Source organism: Lissotriton vulgaris, chromosome 2_1, assembly GCF_964263255.1.
Source record: "Lissotriton vulgaris chromosome 2_1, aLisVul1.2, whole genome shotgun sequence".
In the NCBI taxonomy this organism is placed as follows: Eukaryota; Metazoa; Chordata; class Amphibia; order Caudata; family Salamandridae; genus Lissotriton; species Lissotriton vulgaris.
Genome location: NC_141687.1, coordinates 451,540,998 through 451,553,660, shown reverse-complemented (window position 1 = coordinate 451,553,660; position 12,663 = coordinate 451,540,998). Strand labels below are relative to the sequence as shown.

The 12,663-nt window shown below is 43.2% G+C and overlaps 1 protein-coding gene across 5 annotated transcripts in view; it reads right to left on the bottom strand.

Moving 5' to 3' along the window:
* Positions 1-12,663, bottom strand: part of GULP1 (GULP PTB domain containing engulfment adaptor 1) — a 2,138,858-nt gene that overhangs the window by 700,962 nt on the left and 1,425,233 nt on the right. The window lies entirely within an intron of this gene.

The following is a 12,663-nucleotide window of genomic DNA, read 5'->3' as shown; positions in this document are numbered from 1 at the left end:
TAGACATATTTTAAGCCCAGACATACACTTTTGTATTGACTTTCTCATTTTTTGGTAATTCACAAACATTAAAGGATTATGCAGAGACATCTTATTTGGGTGGATTTGTTTAAGTCAAAAACGTTTCCCCTTTGGGTAAATTTGTCACACAACAACAGTTATTGCCCACACACTTCCGTACATGAATATGACTTTTGGACAGCAAACAGAAACATATAAAGAGTATAGGTGATAAGAGTTTACCAAAAAATGCACATTTTATTTCAAATAATTAAAAACAGTGAGCCATCAATAAAAGCAAATAGTACATGTCAAATCATAACAAACTATTGGAAATATACACAAAGGAAAATGATTCCAATTAAAAGAGTGATGAAACACGCAAGTTTAAAGGCAATTAATCAAACTCCAATTTGTTATATAATCGTAAATGGAGTAGTTCTATCCATTCACTGTGCGTGCCAAAACTCAATGTAAGCATCGACGCGTTTCGGTTATGGCTCTTGTATTTTATGGCCAACACCTTCTTCAGGATTAAAATGATAATTTCCCATAAAATGTAAAAATCTGAAACAAAAAAATTAATATATATATAAATATCTTGTACATATTTAGTACAACTCTCCCTTAACACCTATAGTCCTACATCTATTACATACCACAAACACATCAGGACATTCCTGTTACATATATTACATATCACAAATACATCTAATCATCCCTGTTACATTCCAACATTTCATTGAATATAAATCGATGACATAATAAATGTTTATTCAGACTAAGGGATCACCCATCAGTTTTGTAGGAATCAATACAGTAAAACATATACAGTGTATTATGCTCTTGAATATTTTTAAAGGAAAAATCTTTAGTGGCTCACACACTATTATGTCCATTTACAACCACTTATTCTAAAGCTACATAGTATAAATTTAAGCAGTTACTTGAGAGTATCTAGCAATGGTGATACACATTGTAACATATTTGCTGAGTTGTTTACCTCATAAGGGGTAGCAGACGACCCTCAAAATAGTTCTCGGCTGTATCAAAAATACGCTCTCATAAAATCTCATCAACGAGAAGTCAGTGGTAACTGCTTACATTTATAGTATGAAGCTTTAGAATAAGTTGTTCTAAATGGAGATAATAGTGTGTGAGCCACAAAAGATTTTTCCTTTAAAAATATTCAAGAGCATAATACACTGTATATGTTTTACTGTATTGATTCCTACAAAACTGAAGGGTGATCCCTTAGTCTAAATAGACATTTATTATGTCATTGATTTATATTAAATGAAATGTTGGAATGTAACAGGGATGATTTGATGTATTTGTGATATGTAATATATGTAACAGGAATGTCCTGATGTGTTTGTGGTATGTAATAGATGTAGGACTATAGGTGTTAAGGGAGAGTTGTACTAAATATGTACAAGATATTTATATATATTCATTTTTTTTGTTTCAGATTTTTACATTTTGTGGGAAATTATCATTTTAATCCTGAAGGTGTTGGCCATAAAATACAAGAGCCATAACCAAAATGCGTTGATGCTTACATTGAGTTTTGACACGCAAAGTGAATGGATAGAACTACTCCTTTTACAATTATATAACAAATTGGAGTTTGATTAATTGCCTTAAACTTGTGTGTTTCATCACTCTTTTAATTGGAATCATTTCCCTTTGTTTATATTTCCCATAGTTTGTTATGATTTGACATGTACTATTTGCTTTTATTGATGGCTCACTGTTTTTAATTATTTTAAAAAAAATGTGCATTTTTTGGTAAACTCCTATCACCAATACTCTTTATATGTTTCTGTTTGCTGTCCAAAAGTCATATTCACATACGGAAGTGTGTGGGCAATAACTGTTGTTGTGTGACAAATTTACCCAAAGGGGAAACTTTTCTGACATATTGTCTTCTGGTACCCTACCCCTTTGGCTAGCGGGTCCCTCTCTTTTATTAGAGATGGAGTTGTTTAAGGTCATATTTGCTTGATTACAAATTGGTATTTTTCATTATTCCGAATTCAAGTCTTATGCATCACAGTTCAAATATGTGTGACGGTCAGAATCCCTTCTCTTAGGCAAAAAATGTTTTCACCATAATCTAAAAATGCTTTATTTTGTAATTTTAGATGCAAAGAAAAGTTTTTGGTAGTTTTGCTCATTAATTATCTTGGCAAATCATACTGGCCCATGAGGACCAAGCCTTGATGATTTCGCTAAATACCCATGGAGATCGATGGATGCTGGACTGTGATGAGGAAGATGAGCATTAAATTGAAGCTTATCACTAAATAAGTTGGCACTCAGCAAATCTTCATCACTGAAGAATCTACAATAACAGCTAAGAATCCTACCCAGAATACACTAAGAATCCTGCCACAAACAGCCACAGTAGAGACCTACAACGTGTACACCACCATTGTTGCATCTGTTCAATAGGTACAAATGATTAAATGGCCCACAGAGTATGTGTTCTATGTTATCTCTGGAGATGTCAGAGTCTGCAATTTTTCTGCATCAACTATGTAGTGAAGATAAATAATATACTTGGAAAGCAACTGAGGATTCTTGCCAATTTCTGCCAAAGGCATCTCGTATGCTGGTAGCCAAGCGTGGTTAATTGTGCTTTGGCCATATGCTCCCTTCAGTTACTTAAGCTGTTAAAATGTCCTACAATGACCCAGTAGTTCAAGGTAAATGGAGGTAGACCGCTTTTACCCTTCCTCACTAAACCAACGTTATGCATGGGGGAAGTGACTGGCAAAAAGAGTGGGTCATGTCAAGATAAACCAAAATGTAACCTCAACCAGCAATTAAGTATCCGGACAAAACACCTGCAGCACTATATTCTATTGACAGCGGAACTGAGAGCAACCTTTTGAATAGAACCCAGCTTTTCTTGTAGGACCACCCTGCTGGGACAAAACATTGATGAGGGGATCACTGATCACCAGGGATCCCATTTGTAGCAAACATCACACTAGTGTCATGATTCTAACTGTACAGATTTTGGCTGACAATAGGGCAAGTGACACCCACACCTCCAGTAATGGCTCAAACAGTGCCACTTCGAGGACCCTAAAGACTAACAGTGGGTTCTAAGAAGGAATGGTGGAAGATTACCAGGCTCCACTTAGAATATTCTCAAGGATTCAAATGCCAGACCATCACGATAAGAGACAAACCATCAAGAACAGATTTAGATCCCACAGGCCCATGCATTGCTCATAATGCTTCCCATTATGCCTTACTTCTGAAGGAAGACAAACGCTCAAGGAATGTAACCTGAATTCCAGCATCAAAATGGATTATAGTGATGGAAGTGCACCCCATAATGATGCACCCTCTCGAAAAGTGCTGTCAATGATGTTCATAGGCTACCGGGATTGCTGGATGACAAGAGCGCCAAATCCAAATTGATGCCTTTCCGGAACAAGCTTTGCCTTGCAGGCCTAACTTTCCAGTCTCTGTGCCATCGGATAAAAACAAAATGCACTGATTGAGGCAGATCTATTAACTTTAGATGAATGTGAGACAGGAACAGTTAGCCTGGAAGGAGTTGGGACACCACTACAAGAGGGAAAGTCGAGGACACTGTAACCATTACGAAGATAGCAAGTGCATTTTTACACTCTCACGATGAATTTTAAGCATTTACAGAAAGAAATGCAGGAGGCAAAGGCACTGAGGAGCTCTGATACCAAGGTAGTTAAAGGGGAATCAAACTCCCACACTCCCAACAGCAGGAAGGACAGCATCTGACTCGAGGACAAACAGATTTCAACACAAAGCACCAAGGCAGGATGATATAAGGTGAAAAACAATTGCCTGAAGATAGTCTAGTGAAGAGGAAAGGACCTGGATCAACAGATCAGAACGGGCATTCTGTGACCCTCCCAATGACAAAACTAACAAAGAGAAGTTATTTGCTGCTCATCCACCAAGGAGGTGGGCGACATTTGTCAAACTGTGATACCATGCTCAATCATTCGGATTGTTGTATGCTTCAGCAACCAGGTTGATATTTGTACAAAGACTGCCTGGCCTCACAAGAGAGGAGGAGCAGATGTCTGTAGAGGCTCGATCCCACAATGTCACTCCCAGCAAAGGACATAACTTCAGTCATAAGGAACAGGAAAGGGACAAGGGAACACCCCTATTGCTTCTGCAGCTTCAATATAAACTGAGGGGCTTTGGGGGCTTGAGTCTTGAAATCCTAATGTGCGGGATCTCATCCAATCATTATGTTTCAAACCTGGTGCTTGTCTACGTAGCTGGGACCAAGGCCTGAAATGTGATGTTCATCCAATAACCCTTAAAACCTACAGCAAAATAAGTGCTTATGTTGAAGCTGCTGCAATGAGGAGTGTGAGTTACAACTGCACAGTAATCCATCTTACCAGGGTTCAAGAACTAGACGCCGAGAACGTCTATTTTGCTCCCTGCTCGACTGCCTGAAAAAAAGGACTAATTCTCCTATATGCATGATGCCACTCTACAAAAGACAGTCCATGTTAAAGGTGTCAAGTGTCATCTTAAGTAGGTACCAACGAGGAGGAAACGTCCACAAAGGATTAACAACTTCCTTGGCAATCTAGTAGCTCTAGACTGAAGATCAAACTAAACAGTGAAATGATCAGCAAGGCATAACACACCAATTGACACCAGAGAGGACACGAAAGCCAGGCTCATACCAAATTTAAAATTAAGTAGGCGTTTCGACTGCTAGAAGCCAAAAACCATTGACTAAAATCACTGCAGAGGGAGAAGAATGTGGCAAAAAAACAAGGAATAAATGTGTAGTGACATTTGCCTCTCGTGATTAACTTCTTTATGTATCTTCAAACAGAAACCAACATCGCAGGAAAAGAATCTACTACAACTTGGATTGGGAACTGTCACCATGAAGACCTTCATAGAATTCATTGTGTTTCTTTGGCAAGTGTTAAAATAAAACAAGCTTGAGCTCTGAGTTCTGCAGCATTGCCACCGCCCTTTATGTTATGACTCCAAGAGACTCACAGAACACCCTTTAGTTCACCATAAGCATGGAGAGGCCAGAGGAATCCAGCTGAAAACTACACAGAACCATGAGCTGCATTCCACATACAACACAGCACTGCTAGGCAGTGTGTGGCGTGCTCCTTCTTACTCTGTGAAGTCTCTGGTAAGCACCTGATGCTGCTCTCAGCACCATTCTAACCAGAGATGAACAAAATAAAAGCCTTCGGCAGCTCTGTTCTGAATCTGGTTCTAAAAAGGAGCTCAAATTGCTGGATTCAGAAGGTCTTTAATCAATCATAAGAACTACAACATTTAACGAGTTCTGCATACCACCGTTGCGTCTTTTGGGACCTTGTGAAGAGAAGGAACACAAATAAGACAGATTTTCAAATAAGGAACGATATGTATAAACTGATTCTGATGCTGACCCTTGACCCTGCTTGCAGGTTAGGCCGCTCCCTCGCCGCACAGCTCCGCCTGTGTTACTCTGGCCTTGGTGCCCTCTGTTCTTGCCGCTCCGTGAGTTCGCCCCCCGCTCTATGTTTATTTTGTGCCTCCCCTCTTAATCACTTTACTTTATTGTGATTATTGTGACTACAGTTCTGTGCCGTTTTTGTTGACCCCCTTTGCCCCTTAGTGATCTGTTTTTTGTACTCCTGTTCACTTTTGCTGCGTGAGTTCGCCCCCTGCCCACGATCTGTGTTTATTTTGTGCCTCCCCTCCTCCTACCTATCTGTATTGCGATTATTGTGGTTACTGTTCTATGCCGTTCTTGCTGACCCTCTTTGCCCCTTAGTATTCTGTTTTATGTGCCACCATCCACTTTTGCTTTCTGTTTCCTGTATCTTCCCGCCGCTGCCTCCCTGCTGCCCCGCACCCTCGCTCTCCCATTCACCACCCCGCTCCCGCCTCCCAGCTGCTCCTCCCTCCCACCTCCTCTTATATGGCGGGCACGCCGCTGATGCCCCCATCTGTGCCTGGACCGCACCCAGAGCCAGAACCCCTGGCCCACGCGGCCGACACGATGCCCGAACCCACTACAAGGCCAGCACCCTCCACGACTCAACACCGGACAATCACACACCTGCTTCCTAGCCGCCCCGAAGTGCACCCACGGGCTGTTCACCTGCCAAAACTGCAGCTTCACCAGCATCCGCCCGCCAAGCCTCCAACCAGGAAAGAACCCAACCACCTCAGATGCATCCTCCTTAACACCCCCTCCACCTGCAAACACGCCGACGAACTCTGGGACCTACTCGACTCCAACACCTCAGACGTCGCCTTCCTGACGAAGACCTCGTGAACCGCGCCTCAGTACCCGACATCGCCATAGCCATCCCGGAAGACTACAGGATCACCCGCAGGGACTGCACCAATGGAGTAGGAGGAGGAATCGCCATCATTCACAGAAACACTATCAGAGTCTCGACCAACACTGACGACACCCTCAGCACCGCCGAACACCTGTACTTTCAGATCCACACCGATCCCAACACCACCCTCAGAGGAACCTTCATCTACAGACCCCCTGGACCACGGCCACAGTTCAGCGCCTCCATCTCCAACTTCATCAGCACACACACCCTCGCTCCACAGACTACATCCTCCTCAGGGACCTGAACGTCCACCTCAGGAACAACAATGAGACCAATTCCATCACCCTGTCCGACAACCTAGCCAACCTTGGACTCAGACAACTTGTCACATCACCCACCCACTCCGCCGGCCACACACTTGACCCCATGTTCAATGGTAGTCCCCACGTCTCCTTCAACCCACCACCGAACTCGACTGGACGACCCCCGCTGCATTCACTTCACCTACCGGAAAACCACCACGCACCACCACACCCAACAAATGCCTCGCCGATGTTGGAGCAAAGTCACCGAAGACCAGCTAAACACCACCCTCACCCAAAGCACACCCGTCGACCCTACCGACCCCGACACCGCCTTCCGCAACCTCAGTCAATGGATCACCGACTGCGCCAACACCTTCGTCCTGTTCAAGAAACCCTCCAACAGACACACCAGCAAGAAAGCCAGTTGGTTCACTGAAGACCTCCAGGTCTCCAAACAAACCTGCCAGAAGCTAGAGAAGAACTGGCTCCGGGAACGAACACCGGACAGCTACACAACTCACAATCACCAAATCGGATCCACAAAAAAGGCCTTCTACATAGACCGCCTAGACAACAAAGCACACAAAAGCAAAGAGCTCTTCAACATCGTGAAGGAACTCTCCAACCCCAGCTCCAACACCAACGACATCCGACCCTTGATAGAACTATGTGACTCGCTGGCCACCTTCTTCAACCGCAAGAACAGACATTCATGACTGCTTCAACGCCACGACCACCCCGACAGCCATTGAAACCTCCGCCCCCACGACAACCATCCGCACCAACTGCCTGCTCTCCTGGACCGGCATCAACGATGACGACACCATCAAGATCATGAACACCATATACTCCGGATCTCCGTCAGACCCACTCTCACACCACATCTTCATCAAAGCTAGCTCAACCATCGCACCCCACCTCCTGCTCTATATTAAACCCTATGGGGCAGACATTAATCTAGCCCTGAGAAAGCCACATTGCGTGAATCTCACTTTCAATAAGCGTGTCTGGGGTTAAGAGAATTCAATACGGATTGTGTCTGAAACATTTAACTGAGAATTACAGAGAACAGTGGGTCATCCTGATGTATAATTCTAACTACAGCTATTTAGAAGTTTCTATTCATTTAATAGTCATTTACGTACAAATTAAAGAGCAATATGTTTAAACTGCTAAATTTAAAGTAACTTAGTGCACACCACCCAGACAAATGGAAGGCTGCTGAGACAGAGCAGCACAGGACAGTCATCTATAGAACCGAAACATCCCTCGTGCTAACAACAGTTGCGAACCAGGCACAGGTACACACACTACGCATGCTCACAACGTGTAATGGCTCTTGTGAATGGCTGAGTTTAATGGAGATGCTGTGGGAGTAGACATGACACATTCACAATAAAGATGATATTGTGGTGTTGCGAGATAAAAGAACTCACTGGGACTCTAGGTGCAGATAAGGCTGGTTTTATTGGTTTCAATAACCTCCGCCGGCGGCTCACACTACGATAGTAGGGTAAAGGGGGTTCAGAGTCTCATTTGTTGGAGATGTCCTCTCCTTCCAATACTCCGGCCCGGCTCTTCTCCTTTCTCGGGTGTCTCGGGTTATATAGTCTCCCTCGACTCCGTCCTTGCCACCGGTATCAACCAAAAATAAAAAGAAAAGGTAGACTTCCTTAAGTCAGGTCAGGAGTGAGGTTCCACATGGGAAACAACCATTATAACGCAACTTTTACAACGCAGTATCCATTACAACGAATGCCTTTACAACGCATGACATTACATAGCAGATGCTATTACAACGCATGCCATTACAACGTAAGTATAGGTAAGTATATAATTTTATTTAAACTTTTATTTCATTCAAAACATTATTTAATTAATTTAATAAATATTAAAAATAAATAAATATATTAACTTATGTATTTTTATAAAATATATTAAATATATTAATTTAAGTAATTTTAAAAAGTAAGTATGAGTATAGGAGTATATGTTTTGGGGTACTGAGGTATATGTTTTGGGGTGTTTGGGTATTTTAAGGGTTCAGGGCTAGGTTTGGGTTATGGGATACATGGGTATTTTTAGGGTTCAGGGCTAGGTTTGGGTTTTAGGGTACAGGGGTATTTTTAGGGTTCAAGGCTAGGTTTGGGTTATGGGATACAGGGGTATTTTTAGGGTTCAGGGCTCGGTTTGGGTTATGGGATACAGGGGTATTTTCAGGGTTCAGGGCTAGGTTTGGGTTATGGGGTACAGGGGTATTTTTAGGGTTCAGGGCTAGGTTTGGGTTATGGGATACAGGGGTATTTTTAGGGTTCAGGGCTCGGTTTGGGTTATGGGATACATTGGTATTTTTAGGGTTCAGGGCTAGGTTTGGGTTTTGGGGTACAGGGGTATTTTTAGGGTTCAGTTTTAAAAATAGTACTTTAAATTAATTAAATAAATTAATTTACGTAATTTTAATATTAATTAAAACACCTACACTAGTTTTTTAAAAATATATATATAAATATTTATAAATACATTAATAAAAAATGTATTTAATAATAAAAATTAAGTAAATATTTATTAATTACATTTTTTTTTAAATAATATACTTACCTATACTTACGTTGTAATGGCATGCGTTGTAATAGCATCTGCTATGTAAGGTCATGCGTTGTAAAGGCATTCGTTGTAATGGATCCTGCATTGTAAAAGTTGCGTTGTAATGGTATGCGTTGTGAAAGTATGCTTTGTAACGACATACATCCGTTCCACACACGTGCACTGTGTTTTAGCTCAAACAGTGGTGAGAAAGTTTGTGCCGATGGTGCGGGGAATAGGGAAGTGCAGGGAATTGTCGAGTGAGGTTCAGGGTGGTTTAAAACGCTTTTTACCCGCCCAGCCTACGATACGGGAATGTACCTGGGTGAGCCACGCTTCCCTTGAAGCGTGGCTGGGCGATGCGCCTTGTCGGTGGCCTCCTGGCTCCTTGGGTTGTTGACTTGCCTCCGCTTTCGGGTCTCCACCTCTCGACTCCCTCCTAACACCGTCCTCTCCTCCTCTGCCTCCGCTCGGTTCTTCAAATCCTCCGTCTTCACTCCTCATGCCTTCACTTCCTCCTCCGGGTGATGAACACACTTACGTAGGGTAGATCCCCGTATTTACTTCCGTGACTGTGTCATAGCTGGGGGAGTGTCGTGGCTCAAACTCCGCCCAATTAAAGAAGCAGTGTTCCTCATCGCTTCCCAGTTCGGGTAAAGGAATGTCGGCCGTTTTTCTCCAGTTCTCCGTCTGCTGCTTGAATAAAGGAGACAAGTTGTTTTTGCCACGTCTAGGGGATGCATCGTGATATAAGGGCTCATCCTGTATCCCCCTGACACATGTGGATACACGCGTGGATGAAAGGATGATAGACCATTGAAATTCGAGGTAGAAGACAAGATTTTTGTATTGCATCAAGCAGTAGTGGCCCGTCCCATGCCAAAGTGGTGGGTGGGCTGGACAAGGAAGGATTGGATAGGGAGGGTTTGAGGACAAGAAAATAAAAATTCAATAAAATAACTTACTTGAACGCCGCCAACCACCACATTGTGCTCATCCGGTCTTCTGGGCACAAGCTCTCAGACCGCACTGCGGCCATTCCTAAAGCTGCATGAAAACAGTGTCAGGATTGGCCTGACACTGCCAACTTGTGCTCCCAGACATGCTAGGGACATGTGCCTGCTCTCTCCCGCCCCAGCAACGCAGATGGGGCTGGAGAGAGCTCCAATGTGCATGGCGGTTTTGCTGCCTTGAGACGGCCTGTCAAACAATCATGCTCACTGTAACAGTGCCCAACAGACCCCCCACCAGCAGTGTGAACCTCCTGCACCTGCCCCCAAGACACATCAGAGTCCTAGGGCAGGTGCAGGGGGATTAAAATAAAACGATAATAAAAAGGATTTATTAGCGTTTCATTTAAGGGTGGTGGCGGGGGTGGTGGAGCTCGTCTGCCCCAATGGAGGGGCCACCACTGGTATAAAGAGGTAGAAGAGGAGGCACTGTAGAGCTGCTTCATGTTTTACACTTCAGAGTGTGTTATTGCATTTAAAAAGGAGTTCTGTTAAATCTTTAAACCACTTCATACAAGTTGAAAGACAATAAGTCAAACCTGGCTACAGAGATCTGATTGTACCTTTCAGAATCAACAAATCTATTGGGGCACAAGAAGCAGCCGTCAAGACAGGAGTGTGCATCAAGTGGAGTGTGGAGGAGTGTGGCTCAAAGGTTAGAGCGGCAGACCCTGATGCAGAGTTCTGGCCAGGGACCAGGGTTCGATTCCCGGCTCGGCGGGGTCTCGGGCTCAATTTCCTCGGACCTGTTAATTCTCACCTCTGTACCTATTCTAATTACGGGCCCCACTCTGCAACTCTGGGCAATAGCTTGCTTAGCCTCCACACCGGCCCTAACAGCGCTAAGGATGCCTGGCTTCACCCTGGGGGTGCCCAGGAGTGGACACTTCACAGGGAAAGCCAGGAGGGGTTCCACAGCGGTATGAGTATCAGCGCCAGGAAGCCGAATAGGCAACACCGCAAGGTGACTGTCTGGTGACAGTGCGCTCTATAAGTACCATGACATTTACATTTACATTTACACATGGTTCAAGGGCAGTATCAAGTGCATGTTCCAATCACTCTGTCTAATGTTGGTCTTTGACAAGTGGACCAATCATAGCATTGCATTGCCAACAGTGTCTGGGTTCCCAATGAAAAAATGCTTGTTTGTGACTTTGGTGCTAATTAATGTTTTGCTGTGTATGAGTTTGCAACACAACAGTAATCCACTTTGCAATGAACAAATTAAAATTGTAAGACTACACAGTGGAGCATAGAGCCACATGTATGAATCTATTTTGCGTCAGAAAACAGGCCGATTTGCAAAATCTGCCTGTTTGCGAACGCAAAAAAGGCTTTTCATATGTATCAAACTCTATTTTGTGATTTGGTAACCTATTGCCATATGATATATGTAAGGGGCGTGTTTAGGGTGTCCCTTCTAAATACAAAATTGCAGCTGTTTGTATGAATGTTTAGTGATCGTTAATGCGGTTACAAAACATTTGCATTTTACAAGTAACTTCAAGTTGGTGGTAACCCATTCACAAAGGAAATTCCCAAGGGACCCCTTCCTCTTTGGGAATTGTGGCAAGAACGTTTTTTTAAAAGAATGGCAGTGGGCCCAAGGACCACTGCCTGCTTTTAAAACATGAAAAGAAAACTTTTTTTCTTTTAAATGCAACCCACTTCCTTTTAAGGAAATCAGGCTGCATTTAAAAAAAAATGATTGCTCTACTGAAAAGGAATCATGGACATGGTGGTCTGCTGACCTTAGCAGGCCACCATCCCTTTGATTTTCGTGATTACCAGGGGGTCGCAAATTGCGACCTACCTCATTAAAATTAATGATCCAGGTCGGTTTGCGATCCCCTAGGAATCACCAAATGAAACTCTATGAGTCTTATACATTAGTAATATCAATTACCTAATTACGATTCTCAGAAATTTGCCATTATGTAATCACTATTCCTAATGTTGATATATGTGGCCCATGGATCCTTAAGTCTTCTCATAGATGTGCGATGCAGCTAAATCTCTCTGTCGTGATTAGACGCCATTGAAGGCTTTTGGGGATAGCATCTACTACCAATAGAATGGCACATGATTGTCCTTGCAGTCAGTGTCTCAAATTCCACTCTGAAACACCATTTATAAGCGGTAAAAAGTGGCCTAAGGCCATGCTTCCATTTTCTTCCCCAATGCTTGCCTCCCTCTGACACTTCAACAGCAAATATTAATCTCCCTGTGAGGGAAGGTGTGAAGCATGAGGAGGAATACTCCACCTTTTGTACTTCTCCTAATCCCTAAACAGCCTACTATTGACTGCAGGTCAAACAGCCTGGCATGTAATGGCTCTACATTAGTAAGTACATGTTAGAAATGGGGGTCTCTAGTTGGCAGGTTGTTACTCTGTCCAAGTAGGGATCCTTCTTCCTAGTCAGG